A 16,973-nucleotide genomic window follows, 5' to 3' on the forward strand; every position below is an offset into this window, starting at 1 on the left:
AATTTTCCTTTTTCAAGGGGTAGCTCTGTTAGTGTCTTTTCTAAGCCTTTATTCAAGAACCCAGTTTTTATGGGAGCCTTGATTTAGGCATAATTAGGAAACACTTCCAGAAATTTTGTTCAATGAGAAAGAAATAAACCCATTTTATGATAATTTCTTATGGTGGCTAAAGTTCCCACAAAATCAGAGGCTACTGAAACTTAGCAAGCTAGCTTCACTTAATGCCATTTAAGGTGAGGAGATAGCAGAGAGAGTAAGAAGGATTTATAGGGAATACATTATAAAGACAACAGCTCCATCTCAGAACACAAAAAGGAAAAAAATATCAGGTGGTTTATATTTGCAATTTGTCATGCATACTATTCCATGGACTTTGACAGTGATGATTATGTGAATCAAATAGTAAATTCACCGTGGTCCATTACGTATATAACTCCACAAAACTACTTTGGTGAAAGCTTTTCTTTATGCTTTAAGGATTTTCATCTGTATACTCTTCAACATAAGGCAGATTGTAAAACTCTGAAATTCATTTTGAATGGAGAATTATTTGTTCTATTGTGAAATATAGATGGAAGTCAGATTTTACCTATGAGTGAAAGGAGTCCCTATTGCTAACATATTTTACATTTTCTGAATATGAATATGTACTTATTTATCCTCTTAGATTTAGATATTCCTACCTGTATAGTCAATTGACTCATATTCTCTCTCCCTCCTTTTTCCCCTTTGCTGTAATAAATTTTATTGATTTCTTTGAAATAACTGAAGCCTCACACAAGTGCAATACCTATTCCTAAACAATGTAGCTCCATGTTGCTTCTGGGTAAAAATGAATAAATTATATAATGAATACATGACATTAAGAGACAAAATACAGATAATGATCACCCTGGTATTGAAGTAATAAATGCACATTTTAAGCAAGTCATTTTTTTCTTAGAAGTGTTAATGCTAAGATTAAGCTCTAACACTTTCTTCCAGGTTTCAGAATATCTACCCTTTAAAGGCAGGTTATAATTTATTGCCTGCTTGTATTTCAAGAATGTGTTTATCATTACTTATGAAAAACCTGAAACATATTTTCCCCACATGAACAGTGGTATCGTATAATGTTTAATTTCCTGAGCCAACCCTCCATGTTCTATTACCATAATTAGGTAAAATACTTTAAGTTCAAAAAGGAGCAAAAAACCCTCTACAATTAGAATAGCATTATTCCTGGGCAAAATGGTCTGAAAGTCAGCCATTCTGAAAGAGTTCTGATTAAATTGACTAGAAGCACACTTTTCTATGTATGCATAGATGTGGGTTTGATGTTTGATTCTGGCTGGGTCACCATTGGTTGGACCTGCTTGGACATCTGAATCACAAGTTGCTCTTTGGGACTGCCAGTATCAGATATGACATATAAAGAGCTTGGAAGTCATCATTGTCTTTATGATAAGAAAAAGCTATACAAACGGAAAACCTATGGCTTTTCTGAGACCCATCAGATAATCGCTGTAGGTAGACAGACCACTACACTAAGATCTTAAAAATCAACACATCCGGGGAGATAGAAATCCTGAGATTTTATTACCTGCGGCAGAGGCTAGTAGAAATAATAGGATTGTAGGAACGCTAACATGGTTATTTTATAGGATTGCTGTAGGCTGAGTGAAGCATATAGTGAGAGTGAGAAACTCCAGGGGTTCATTGTCATAAGTGAACCCTCATAGGTGTGCAGTTTTATATAAGGATTCCCCGCAGTTTCTCATGGAGAGGATCTGAGAAAGATTCTTTCCTGGCTCTTCTCGGGGTGAGGGGATAGTAGTGATCTGGAAAACCATTGAAACCCTTCTCCCATTAAAAGTTTTAATCTTGAGGGGGAAGAAATTATCTAGAGGGAAATTCTGAAATGTTACCTCAACTGGAAAAGGGGAATTACGTCCCAGTTACAATTTTCTTATTTTACCAAAGGGGGGAAAGATCAACCGAATATAAGGTCTCAAAAAATAGTTGTGAATGTTGCTTTTAGGAAAGGAAATAGATGTCTGGGGAACAAAAGCCTGTTTCCTTGGAGGAGGGACAAAACACTTGTGAAAGCCATACCCCCCAAAAGTAGTCCATGAAAAGACAGACAAAATCATGGAATTATAAAATCCTCCTTCCCCCACCTCCCACCACCAAACCATGAGCCGCCAGGATAATAGCTATGAATTAAAGCTGAAAGAAGTGTCACACAGAATTTCTCTGAGAATCTGTACGAAAGGAAACTTTAAAGCATAAGGAGACAAAAGTAAGGACACTAAAGGAATTTGTTGTCTAGGTACCTATACTTAAAATGTGTACTAACATAGCTTAACTCCTAGCCAGATTAACATAAATCCTCACACTGAAGGCTTATTTCTTTCAGTCCCTATTACTCTGTATGGCATGTCGGCATCATTTGAAATCAAAACAAAGCAAAACATTGCAAGGCATTCTAAAAGGCAAGAAAAAACATTCTGAAGAATTAAAGCAACCATCAGAACCAGACTCAGATATGACCCATGTGTGAATTATCAGACAGGAGATATAATTACAATATAAGGGACCAAAAGGAAAAAAAATAAATAGCATGCTAAACTATGTAGCTGATGTAACAGAGAGATGAAAATGCTAAGAAAAAAATCAAAGGAAACTGGAAGTTAAAAATATGGTAACAAAACTGAAAAATGCCTTGAACAGGTTCTTAATAGAGTCTATACAGCTGAGGAAAGAATCAATGAACTTGAAGATAGGTCAATAGAAACATTCCAAACTAAAACACAAAGAGAAATGTGAATTTAAAAAAACTACAGCGCATCCAAGAACTGTACAATAATAATAACAACAGATGTAACTTACACATAATTGGAATACCAGAAATAAGAAAGAAAAGGTAGAAGAAATATTTCAAGTAATATGGCTAAGAACTTTACTATATTAATACCAGGTACTAAACCATAAATTGAAGAATGTCAGAGAATCCCAAGCAAAATTTAAAAAAACAAAAAAATAAAAGTAGGCATATATTTAAACCACAAGGAAAAAATAGAATATTAAAGGAAGATAAAGAAAAATGGAGTATGGATTGAAGTATTTCAACTGTTAAAAGGGGGGAAAAACACCTAGAAATCTGTATCCAATCTGTATCCAGGGAAATTATCCTTCCAAAGTGAAGAAGAAATAAAGACTCAGAAAAAAAAAATGAGGGAAATCATTTCTAGCAGACTTGCTCTAAAAGAAATGTAAAAAAAAAAAAAAAATTCTTCAGGCAGGGGGAAAAAAAGATATAGGTCAGAAACTTGGAACTACATAAAGAAGAGGGTTGCAAAAGGCGTAAATGAAAACAAAATAAAATCTTTTATGTTTTTATTCTTTGTTGATGTAAAAGGCAACGGTTTGTTGAAAGCACTACAGTAACAAATATTGGGTGTGTATAACCTATGAATAATTGATGTAAATGACAGCAATGTCATAAAGTATGCGAAGGAGGAATTGAGGATAAGTTCTTAAAGGTAACTGAGGAGTTTGGCTCCTAGTTAAAAACCTTTCCCGGTCCCGTGTATATGCAGTTACAAAGGCTTTACTTGTCCTGTCTTACGGAAGAAAGCTGCCCTCCCTACACAGGCAGACTTAGGTGCAGCTCATGTGCACTTCAGTCTCTGAAGGAAGTTGAGTCAAGGTGTGAGGCCCTCTATACAGTCATGCTCTTCACACTTATCCATTTCTACCGCCATCACCTTCATTCCTAAGTGTCTTTATTTGAGGCCTTGGGCAGCGGCCTTCTTCAGGCCCCTCTGCTGAGGTCTCATATGGGGGAGGGAGGAGAACTGGAAACCATGAAGACACTTTTCCCTAATATGACTCAGTACCAAGTACCTTCCCACTCGTGTCCTTTCCCTCTAGCTCTCCCTGACCTCAGGGTCCATGAAAGTGCCAGAGACTTTGAGCCAACAGTGAGCCAACCCCCACCATCTGCCCTGCCCCTTGATTGATGTGCTGTTCCACAGGGCGAAATGGACCAGGAAGGGGGATGGGCTCTCTTGGTTTTAGCCTTTTGCTTATTTCCCATTGCAGTAAATGATTAAAGACTTAACTCTTCCATTTTTCGGCTTGTTGCCTTAATTGGCTAACTGACTTTTGGCAGCTCAGTATCTCTTTTCTAGTTCAGCTGAGCTCCTGGCAGTAACTGTACCACATATGAAGTGTTACAGTGAAATTTCATTGTGTACATACATTATTTAAATATACATGTTGTAAATTCTAGAACCACTAAAATAGTTGTAAAAGACCATAAATAATACATAAAGACAAAATATAAAATACAATCAAATAAAAGTTGGAGAATTTGAAACTCCTTTCTTATAAATTGGTAGATTAAGCAGGTAGAAAATCAGTTAAGATACAGTTGACCTGGAGGCGCCTGAGTGGCACAGCGGTTAAGCGGCTGCCTTCGGCTCAGGGCATGATCCCAGCGTTATGGGATCGAGCCCCACATCAGGCTCCTCCACTATGAGCCTGCTTCTTCCTCTCCCACTCCCCCTGCTTGTGTTCCCTCTCTCGCTGGCTGTCTCTATCTCTGTCAAATAAATAAATAAAATCTTAAAAAAAAAAAAAAAAGATACAGTTGACCTGAACAGGACTATCACTTAACTTGGTTGTCTTAACATTTATAGAAAACTCCATCCAACTACAACCAAAAACACATTTTTCTCAACCACACAGGAAAGAGTTACAGAGTTAGACCACATTCAGTCTGTAATACAGAACAGACAAACTGATAAGAAAGCCTGAGTGCTCCTACCTTTGGTGCTCAGGGGAGATTCAGAGCATACACCCCTACCCCTTGCATAGGAAACCTTCACCACAGTCTCACACTTTAACACCAGCCAATACTCCTTTCCTGCTTTTTCAAGTTATTTTTACACCTACTTAGGAGTCAGTCCTGTTTCATACCTTCTTGGCACACATGTGGTGTCATCAGTCTCTACATCCAAACCACAAGTATATGTGTTTGTGTGCTTTACACACATACGGGGTAAATGTAGAATATAACATAATGACCCATTATAGTACTCAAAAATGTTATTATAAGGAAGTTAACATTTAGTTTTTTAAAAATAAAATACAATTAAGTATTTTTGCTGTTATTAAACCTTTTCTAAATAGAATTATGATTTCTCTTTAGATACATTTAATTTAACCAAGCTTATGGATGATTTAAGAATATAGACAAGTCTTTCTGATTCATTGAATCTTTTCAGATACTATTGACTTGCTCATCCTATCTTAAGTCCACGTATTTTTCCACACCCTACTGTTTCCCCTATATATAAGAAAATCTGTCTGTAGATCTAAGAATAAAAATCTTTCTCATCCAACACAAATTCCTTTGAAAACCTAATAAGAAAGCAATTGGAAAAAGAGACAGGGGTTCTTCTTTACTTTTCTCTCATCCTCCCTGTTTGATATCTTTCCCTCATGACTTGGATTTATTTTGGTCTTGGTTTGTGATCACATGCTAATTTGCACAGTTCAGTTCACCCAGATGGAGCATATAGCTACCTATGGGGTAACATCACATTTCTTTAGACATTTTTTCAAGGTCTAATGGTTTATATATCCCCAGGACCAACTTTCTTAAGCAGCAGGCAGTAAGTATCTTCACTGATTGTTAAAAGTGTTTCCTGAACTCTGTGTCTTAACATCATGTGGCTCCTATTTAATAGCTGCATGTCTTAATAATTCCATAATATTAGTAGAGAACAAAAACTCTCACAAAAACACTTTTTGGAGGGGAATATACTTACACAGAAGTTTGTAGAATGCATGGCATTTATATATATTAGGTACATCTTAGGTTCTGTGTGTATTCCACAGTTCATTTATCTTGTCACAAGGTTAGTTACTTTGGGTACTAGTTTTTGATTAATACCTTCAGGAAAGATAAAAATTTCCTTTCACATGAACCGAGTGTTTTTATGAGGATATCTAATACCTCATCCATTTCCTCTTCCCCATGTTTGAGGGTAAATGTAAGACAAAAATCAGTTTGCCAGTGACTTTTAAAATTTAATTTAGAAGGAAGGGATATTCAGTTAGGGGGAAATAGATTTTATTATCTGACGCAAATTTTACAAATAAGAAACTGAGTTCCGCCAGTACAAGCAGGTCTGTACCTTTCCAATGAAAGGGAATTATTTTATGCTGGGGAAAGCTTTACAGTTTCACTCTGCAATTTCACTTGCTTTAATGGAAGTACTTTAGCAACTTCACTCCTATCAGCCCCTACCCCATGTTATAACATCCCCATCTAGATCAAAAGCAGCAATAGAAGTATTGACATTATCCAGGGCACTTTGATTGGTGTTGTGAAATCACACTAGGAAATGTCTTCTTTTGTTATTTCTAGTTGACACAATATTATATTAGTTTCAGGTGTACAACTTAGTTATTTGACATTTATATACATTACAATTTGCTCACCATGGTAAGTCTAGTTACTATCTGCCACCATACATAGTTATTACAATATCATTGACTGCACTCCCTATGATGTACTTTACATCCTTAGGACTTATTTATTTTATAACTGTAAATGTCTTTTATATTTTATTTCTATTGATAGCTGCTACCTTAACAGAAACTAGTAGAAATGCAATGAAAAAAATAGAAAATGTTATCTTCCTCATGTAGGTAGCTGAATTCATGTGCTGTCTTCCATTTTTTAATCATGTTTTAGATAATTACACTTTTTTCCCCTCTGGGACCTTAGAAAATTGTATTGTGATTTGTGTGCTGAATGCATTAACTAGCAGGGGGTAGAACACAATGATATGATTCCTTGATGCTATGCTCTCTTTATGTACTACCTCTAAGGCTTCATTTTTCACTCAATAAGATCATCATATTCATGGGAATAGCCAGAGTAGGTTTTTATATAAAGTGAAACTTCCCAAGAAATATTAGCTATTTTAACTCTTGGTCAGTTATTTAATGATTAAAGGAACTTGATCAATTGTGAAACTATTTGCTCAAGATTTCACATTAGGGCAATGGAAAAGCCTGGACTAGATAACTAGTTCTACTGGTATGCACTATCCACGTCTCTTTTCCTGTACCTGCTACTTTGATCACTTTGCATTTATCTGCCACTGATAATCTACATTTATATAGTACAGTATTTTATATGTTGCAATACATGGTAACTTTATTCCCCAGTAGACTGTACTACTACAAAGGAAAAAAATAAAGAGAGAGAGAGAGAGAGGGAGAACAGGGCATTCATTTAAAAATCTCCAGTGCTTAGCAGATGATCACAATTCTCTAACATCGCTCAATATTTGGCGATCTGAAAAAAAGTGCCATATTAATGACATTTTTGTAATGCAGGTATTGAAATGAAATAAATGAAATAAATTAATTAAATGCCAGATGTAATCAGGGTATATTAATCTAGAGTCTCGCAAAAATATTGTAATTTAAATCATGCCATTTCTGTTCCTCCTACTACTTAACATTTTATTATTTTTACTACAATAGTACCTGTATAAAAAAACAATAACAAATTTTCAAAGCCTCCGTTCTAAAGGTTATCTTGTAGGCAAAATCTCATCATAATTATTTTTGATACTTGTATCAGAAGCAAAAAAATACTCATCCTTTATTAAATTATGTCCTATGGAGGTCTGTGGTGTATCGACTTAGTGGTTATAGTGTTCACACTACAGATATATAGGAACAATAGTGAATGATATCTTTGGCAAAACACTGTTCAAAAATAAAATGCTTAGGTAAAGCTTTTTCTGTATGTCAATCCCCAGAACCATATCTAGTTAAAATCTAAACTTAGAGATATAGAGATACAGAAGTCTACTTCAGTGGGGAGGTCATTGTTTATCGTTGAGGTGGGAGCTTAGAAAACTGGTTATATTTGGGGGAAAACATATGAATTCAAGTAACTTCACTGGATTCAGTGCAATATGTTCAGCAGGGACAGAGTTTAGTATAGAGAGTAGGAAGAAAGGTTTTGGACATATAGCCACTGCTAAAATCTTAGCTCTGCCACTTTATATGTATTTTAAACCTCAGTATATGTCAGTCTCTTCAGATGTTTTTAAATGAAGATAATTATTGGGGTGCCTGGGTGGCTCAGTCGTTAAGCATCTGCCTTCGGCTCAGGGTGTGATCCTGGAGTCCTGGGATTGAGCCCCACATCAGGCTCCTCCGCTGAGAGCCTGCTTCTTCCTCTCCCACTCCCCCTGCCTGTGTTCCCTCTCTCGCTGGCTGTCTCTCTCTGTCAAATAAATAAATAAAACCTTTAAAAATAAAATAAATGAAGATAATTATAAATGTATAAACTTAGCTATAATTTTGGAAAAGTGAATTTTAAATCCATTCCTTGATATTTTACTAAAGTAAATTTATTTACAACTGATTTTCAATTACTTCAGTAGGATGGCATAGTAAATTTACTTTCATCCTTTTAACTTTTATAGCATTATATTCATTCTTAAATTTGTGAGTATGGTATTACCTATTTGAATTGGCAGTAGGATATAGAAAGAAATGTATATGCTTCATAATAATAATAATAACTTTAATTTAATTTTATTGTTATTATTATTATTATTATTATTATTATTATTATAAAGGACTTTTATTAGGTTTACAACAAAATTGAGAAGAAGATGCAGAGGTTTCCCATAAATCTGTTCTCGGACATGTAGAGACTTCTACTCCATTATCAGCTTCCCTCACCAAGAGTGGCTCCTTTATTACAATGGATAAACTGATATTAACACATTGTAATCACACAAAGTCCGTGGTTTATATTAGGGTTCACTCTTGATGTTGTGTATTTGATGTAATGTATAAAAACATATATCCATCATTATAATATCCTACAGAATATTTTTAGTGCCCTAAAATTCCTCTGTGCTTGGCCTATTCATCCCTCCTCACTCACAACCCCACTTCCTATTAAGCACTGACGTTTTATTGTCTCCATAGTTTTGCTTTTATAGAATGTCATATAATAAGTAGCCTTTTAGATTAACTTCTTTCACTTGATAATATGCTTTTAAGTTTCCTTCATGACTTCTCATTGCTTGGTAGCTCATTTCTTTTTAGCACTGAATAATAGAATAATACTCCATTGTCTGTGTACCACAACTTATTTATCCACTCACCTCCTGAAGGATATCTGGGTTACTTCTAAGTTTGGGCAATTATGAATAAAGCTGCTGTAAACATCCCTATTGCGTGTGGTTGTAAGTTCTCACATCCTTTGGGTAAATACCAAGAAGTAAAATTGTTGAATCACATTGTAAGAACATATTTACTTTTGTAAAATACTGTTAAACTGTATTCCAAAATGGCTGTATCATTTTGCATTCCCCCACCAATGAATGAGAGTTCCTATTGCTCCATGTCCTTGCTAGCATTTGGTGTTGTCAGTGTTCTGGATTTTGGCTATTTTAATAAGTAGTGTTTAATTTTCCTTATTTTGAAAATAATATGTCTGCATGTAATTTTCTGTGTGGGTTTTTTGTTTGTTTGTTGTTTGTTTGTTTTGGCATTTATCCTGCTTGATGTTCTCTTAGCTTCCTGGATATGTGGTTTGGTGTCTGGCATTGATTTGAGGAAATTCTTGGTCTTTATTGTTTTAAATATTTCTTCTTTTCCTTTCTCTTTTTCTTCTCCTTCTAGTGTTTCTATTATCATGTTATACCTTTTATCGTTGCCCCACAATACTTGGATATTCTATTCTTTTTTGTTTGTTTGTTTCAGTCTTTGTTCCTTTTGCTTACCAGTTTAGGAAGTTTCTTTTTTTTAAATTTTTTTAATAATATTTATTTTGTTATATTAATCACCATACAGTACATCCCCAGTTCTTGATGCAATGTTCCATGATTATTACTATTGAGATATCCTTAAGCTCAGAGACTTTCTTCAGCTCTGTCCTGTCTACTAATGAGCCCATCAAAGGCATTTTTCATTTCTGTTACAGTATTTTTTACATCTAGCATTTTTTTTTGTTTCTTTCTTAGGATTTCCATCTCTCTGTTTATATTGCCCATCTGTTCTTGGATGCTGCTATTTTATCCATGAGAGCTCTTAGCGTATTAACCATAATTGTTTTAAATTCTTCTTCTGATAATTCCAAAATCTTTGCCATGTCTGGTTCTATCTCTTTAAATTGTGTTTCCTTCACTTTTGGTATGCCTTGTAATTTTTCTTATTAGCCTGACAGGATAGACTTGGTAAAAGAACTGCTGGAAATGGACCATTAGTAATGTGGTAGTGAACTGTGGGGGTGGGGGAGTGTTCTATAGTCCTGTGATTAGGTCTCATTTTTTTTTAGTGAGCCTCTGCCTCTAGACTGTGAACTTTACAAGTGTTTTAATTTTTTCCTCCTCCTAAACCCCCTTTGGTGGGACATATTGGCTAAAGGAGTCCAAAGTTGAGTTGTTCCCTCTACCAGGTCAGGCTTCTCCCAGGTCAAGCAAGTTAGGCTCTGTTAATACCCCACCAAGTTAAGCTCTGCTTAAATAGTTTTTTCTAAGGGCAGGCCATGTCTGTTATATTTTAATATATAATATTTTATTTATATTTTAATATATTTTAAATATATTTTAAAATGTTCCTTTTTCTTTACCCCTGCCTGAAGCAGAAGAGGATTTTTTTTTTTTTTCTGATGTTTACTATGAGAACTGGTTGAGCTCCTGGAGGTAAATCTCATATTGTGAGTCCCCCAATGACTGGGTTCCCCGTAGAGTTTTTAGCTCTGAGTTGTCCACACTGAGCCTCCAGTGATTTGGCAATCACAGCTCAGGGTTCCTACCCTGGCACTGGTTCTTGACACAGTTTCTGCTCATGAGTCCCTGTTCCACTAAGTTGTTATCCTCTGTTGGTTGGTTCTCCTTGTGTTTTCACCTTAGGGATTCTAGAAAGAGGTTCTAGAAAAGTGACTGATTTTTCAGTCCGTTCAGCTTTTTCTTGTTGTTAGTAGGATAGAGTGGTAGCTTCCAAGCTTCTTACGTGGAGAACTGGAAACCCCAGAATTATTTATTTAGTAAACTTTTATTAAAATTTTACTATCTGCCAGGATTCTACTTTAAGGGGATTCAACACAAATAAGACCCAGACAAAATTTCTGTCTTATAACTTAGAATTTACCAATGGACAATTAAAAAGACATTTAATATTAACTGCTTTAATTTTGAAGCTAAAAAGGGAAGTACAAGTCATTAAAAAGAAGCAAAACCTAATTTTGCCATTGATGAATACCTGATATATGGCTGAAATTTTAGTATTTAAATAATCTAATTGATCTCATAACAGCCTTGCCAGAAAAAAAAAAAAAACAAAACAAGCAATTATTGTAGAATACTAAAGATACTGAGAAATAAATCAAAGAAGTAAAGTAACCTTCCTATAAGCAACCTAAAAAGCAAATGAGAATTCAAATCCCAAAGCCTCTAGCTTTTTTGAGTGTAGGTAGATGCTATTGGCTGAATGTTTTTGTCCCCCTAAAATTCATACATTGGAATCCTAACCCCCAGAGGTGATGGTATTGGTAGGTAGGACCTTTCAGAAGTGCTCACATCATGGAGCTGGAACCCTGATGAGTGGGATTGGTGCCATATAAAAGAGGTTTCAAAGAGATCCTTCTGCCATGTGAGGACACAACGAGAATCATCTTATTTGACCATGCTGGCACCCCAACCTCAAAATTCCAGATTCCAGCAGAACTGTGAGAAACAAATATCTATTGAATATAAACTGCCCAGTCTGTGGTACTTTGTTATTGCAGCCCAAATGGACTAAAACAGTTGATGAGTTGTATAACCTTCAGTAAATTGTTTTAATAGTATTTAGAAATGAAGAGAAAAGGTAAAACCTTGTATTACTTTATTGTTTTTCACAACTAAATTTAATGAAACTAAGTGAATAAAATAGCTCAGAGATGGAGCTGATTGATGGATATGATTGTTTTTGAAACTCCTAATTACTAATTACTCCTAAAAACTCCTAAGTAACCTAATTACTGTTGTAGAGTTTTACTTCAGCATAGATTAATATACTATATATTAATAATAAAAATCTAAATAACTCTGCATAGCCATTATCTAGGAAATCAGATAGTTTCCTTTTATTTTTGAGTGGGAGGGAAATCATTAAAAGGATTAAGAAGTCATAATTAGAAAAAATATATATGTACCTAGTGACAGAGCTTTCATTCAGGGGACTGTGAAGGAAATAGTATTAGTAGTTTGACAATATGCAGGTTCCTAGAAGCCTTCCTCAATGACCACCTCCCACTCAGGGATAATAAGGGACCAGTTGCCTAATTATCCACTGGATTAGAAATGCAAGTATTTGAAGATTATGTAGACTTTTATAATCTGTGTTTTTTCTTTTTCTCTTTACTCTTTTTCTTTTTCAGCTCATATGCTTGTTTGGGGAATATTTATAATTTGAGGAATAAGAGCCTGAAGATCTAGTTTTTCAACTTTCTAAGTTTCAGGAAACAAACTACTCAGTTCAAGGGACCGAGGGGCCACTAATCTCTCTAATTAAAGCCCACACTACACAGTTTTGGGAATATTTGCTATCCATTTAAATAACCCTAAGGAAAAATGTTTTGATATTTCACTTGGGAGTTGAGGGTTCAGAATGTAAACTTAAGCTAAAGTATGTATTGAAGGTTATATCATTTGAACTTCTCTACTAAAATTACATAAATATAGTTTGTTTACCTGCCAGTTTCAGTAGTTACCAATTAGGGAACATTGTTCTAATGTAAATATTCTGATTATTTATTTTAATCATGCTATATTGAAGCATATAAAAAAATAGAAAAAAATAGACTCTCCAGTATGTACCACCATATTCATTTTGGATTAATTTTTTAAAGATTTTATTTATTTATTTTGAGGGAGAAAGTGCATGAGAGAGAGTGCACAAGCAGAGGGGAGGGGCAGAGGGAGAAGGAGAAGCAGACTCCCTGCTGAGGAGGGAGCCTGATGTGGGACTCCATCCCAGGACCCTGGGATCATGGCCTGAGCTGAAGGCAGACACTTAACTGACTACTGACTGAGCCACCCAGGCACCCTGGGTTGGTTTTTTTTTTTTTTTTTTTTTTTTTTTTTTAAGATTTTATGTATTTATTTTGCAAGAGAGGGAGCATAGAAGGAGGGACAAAGGCAGGGGAGAGAGAGAATTTTAAGCAGACTCCACCCTGAGCAGGGAGCCCCACGTAGGTTTCTCAATCTTACAACCCTGAGATAATGACCTGAGCCAAAATCAAGAAGACTTGAAACCAACTGAGCCACCCAGGCACCTCAGGATTATTATTTTAAAGCAAGGAAAAAAGAAAAGGAAGAGAAAGGAAGCAGAAGGGAGGGAGAGAAGGAGGGAGAGAAGGAACGAGCTTCCTGAACTACAGACTGATCTTCTCTCATTCTCCTTCCTCAGAAGTCATCTATATGCTGAAAAAGCATACATCCTTCCATACTTAAAGATTCTTTACCAAGGATGCTTAAATGCTCACAAAATGCAAATCTCCAAGCATATGGCTTGTCCTCTCCTTAAGCCTTTTGCTGTGATTATTTCTGGGGAATTTCTGAGTATTTGAGAAAGAGAAGAAATTCATTTTCTGTTATTCAGTGGGTTTTGGTAGAGGTAGATAATTTCACATAAGGTGGAGTTTTGAAACAACTGTATACTCAGAACAAAAAGAAGAAACATGATATTTTCTCAGTTAATCCAGAATTGTGAAACAGAGAAGGCTGCATTAAAGAAATAATAGTATCTATGTGAAACATCCCTTCATTATGCATTTGTATTAGTTTAAAGGAAGGGTTGTATCTTGTAGAGAAAAATGCATTGACCTAGGAATCAGATATCTTGACATTCTCTCAAATCTGTCATAGATAGCAAGCTTAGCATAGGCAATTCACCTCAATTTCTTCAAACGTAAAGTAATGGACTAGATGTATATTTTTGTAGGTCTTTTACAGCTTGAAAATCGTATCATTCTGAAGGCTTAGATTGTATCATCCCTTATCAATTGAAAAGAAATGAGAAGTACAGAAAATATTGATTTATTTCATCTGTGCATGATCCAGAAAATATCACTAATAAAATAATTTCTTTTGGGCACTGGATTAGTTGCATTGCATCTTGGGACCTGAAGAATTCTATATATAGAACAGGATTATGGAAATCTATTAACCTGTGGCATTTACACATGTTGCATTTTACAAGAAATATTTAAAAGGAGGAGGGTGAAGAGTTTGCACAGCAGTTGTCAACATTTAACCTTAAATATGTCAAAAAAATATGAGCCATTATGTTTGTTTGAACAATATATTCACAAATCCATATAGTTACAGTGATTCTAACTGTACATAATATTTGATACAAACCCATTTATGGTCAAAATCTGAAGAGATGATTTTTAAATTAAATAATTTAAAATTCATTTAGACACTATATAAAGCATTAAAACAGACCTATATCAAATAATTTGCTCAGCCATGCTTTAGAATCATTGGGCAATAATGTCTTAAAATTTTTTTTGAATCATAAGTTGTTCAAAAATACATCTTTCAAACATGGTTATATATATATATCTGGAGACCTAATTTGTCGTAACAACATTTTACACACTTTAGAGCTGTGGAAGAAGACTCTGAGTTCTCTGTACTCTTCAGGGATGGATCCTGTGGTGGTGGAAAATGAGCTCAAGCTGAACCAGCAGTTTGCTAATGCACATCTGAATTCTACCGATTATCAGCATGGAGGAAGTACAGCCTGCAAAGGGTGCTATATTCCTCCTCCCTTAAGAAACAGAGAAGTTACTAAAAGACTCTGATAAAGACAGTTCATAGTGATTTCCAATAAAGGATGTATAAAACAGTTTTGAGGTTCATAGTGATTCAAGGGGAAAGTCTAATTTTTCAGTGATTGTGGGAGTGGATAAAAGGAGAGGTTTGATGATCATGGACAAAGAGACTGACAGCATTGGCAGCCATAATTACAAAAGTGGCTCTGACAAACTTGAACATGGTGGAAACAGTTGCTGGATAACAAATCAGATGAAGATGATTGGTCAAAACCACTCGCACCTAGTGAATGCTTGGAACAGAAACTCTTTTTGGAGATAAGACTAGATTTAATTTTGAGAAATATGACATTCCAACTGAGGCAACAGGCAACAACTGTCTCTCACATACTGAGAGTTTCAGTGATGTTGAGATGGGAGAAATCATCTTGGGAGACATTGAGCTTACCTGTTATATTCACCTCACTCCAATGCAGAAGGAAAAGACACTTGATGACTTCTACCCAAACAGGGTTTGTAAAAACTACAGCATTTCTTTTGCCCATCTTGAGTCAGATTTATTCTGATGATCCAGGAAAGAATTTGAGAGCCATAAAAGAAAATGGAAGGTTTGGGATCTGCATACCAGTTTCCTTGGTATTAACACCGACAGAGAATTGGCAGTGCTGATCTATGAGAAAGCCAGAAAATTTTCATACCAATCTAGGATTCATCTTTGGATTATTTATGGTGGTGCTGATATCAGTCAGCAGATTTGAGACTTAGAACATGGATGCTACTTGTTAGTAGCCACTTTGGAGGCCTAGTAGATATGATGGAAAGAGGAAATATTGGATTAGACTTTTGCAAATACTTGGTGTTGAATAAAGCTGACAGAATGTTGGATATGGAGTTTGAAGCTCAGATATGTGGAATACTTGAACAAAATAGCTTGTCATCAAAGGGAGTTGACCACACCATGATATTTAGTGCTACTTTCCCTAGAGAAATAAAGATGCTTGCTCATGATTTCTTGGATGAATATATCTTTTTGGCTGTGGGAAGATTGGTTCTATGTCTGAGAATATCACGCAGAAGGAGTCAGACAAATGATAATTTCTGCTTGACTTTCAACAGGCAAGGATTCACTGACCTTAGTGTTTGAGAATAACAAAAAGAGTGAAGATTCTGTGAAGGATTTATTATACCAGGAAGGATATGCTTGTACCAGTGTCCATGGAAAACAGTCTTAGAAAGACAGAGAAGAGCTTTCATCTGTTCCTCTCAGGAAAAAAGCCCAATTCTAGTGGCTATAGCAATAGCATCAAGAAGACTAGAGATTTCAAATATGAAACAACTTTTCAATTTTGACTTGCAATGATAATGAAGAAATGTGTATCACATTGGCTGTACAGAATGTATAGGAAAACTTGGCCTTGCTACCTTGTTCTCTAATAAGAGGAACATGAATATTACCAAGGATTTGTTGGATCTTCTCATAGAGACTAAACGAGTAGTGTCATCCTGGTTAGAAATATGGCCTATGAATACCACTACAAGGATAGCGATTGTGTACATCCTAGGAGTGGTAGGTTCAGTGGAGAATTTGGTGCCAGAAACTACCAACATAGTAGTGGTCCAGCAATTCCAGCTTCTGTAGCAACTATGTGTATGAGCAGTTGCCACAGTGTTAGCAACTCTGAGCAGTAGCAGAGAGTTTGGTGGAGATGGATTTGGAGGTTTTTACAGCAATGATGGATTTGGAGGAAATTTTAACTCCCAAGGGGTTGACTGAATCTGCTTTGCAGAAGATTGCCCTGCCAAACAAGCTGATATGGAAACCACATGTAACTTAGCCAGACAAAACCTTGTATAGCCTCAGAAACTCACAACAGATTACCCACTGTGATAGTCCACCGATTTTTTTTTTTCCTTAAGGGAGCTGAAGCTCACCAGAAGAGATGAGAAGAGTGATCAGAAGCCCTCTTCAGAGATTGTTTGAAGACTTCCATTGCTGTAATTTAGATTAACTGCCCTCTTGCCTACCCCTATCCTGAGCTGCATTTATAATTTTGTGACAGGATTATCTGTTTGTTAATGTACTGTGCCTTTAACTTTAGACAGCTTTTTA

The 16,973-nt window shown here is 35.6% G+C and overlaps 1 pseudogene; it reads left to right on the plus strand.

Moving 5' to 3' along the window:
- Window positions 1–14,707: 14,707 nt before the first annotated feature.
- LOC123801132 (ATP-dependent RNA helicase DDX3X-like) lies at window positions 14,708–16,637 on the plus strand (annotated as a pseudogene).
- Window positions 16,638–16,973: the final 336 nt, after the last annotated feature.

Source organism: Ursus americanus, chromosome 10 (genome assembly GCF_024610735.1).
Source record: "Ursus americanus isolate L20-20 chromosome 10, mUrsAme1.1.p, whole genome shotgun sequence".
NCBI classification, from domain to species: domain Eukaryota; kingdom Metazoa; phylum Chordata; class Mammalia; order Carnivora; family Ursidae; genus Ursus; species Ursus americanus.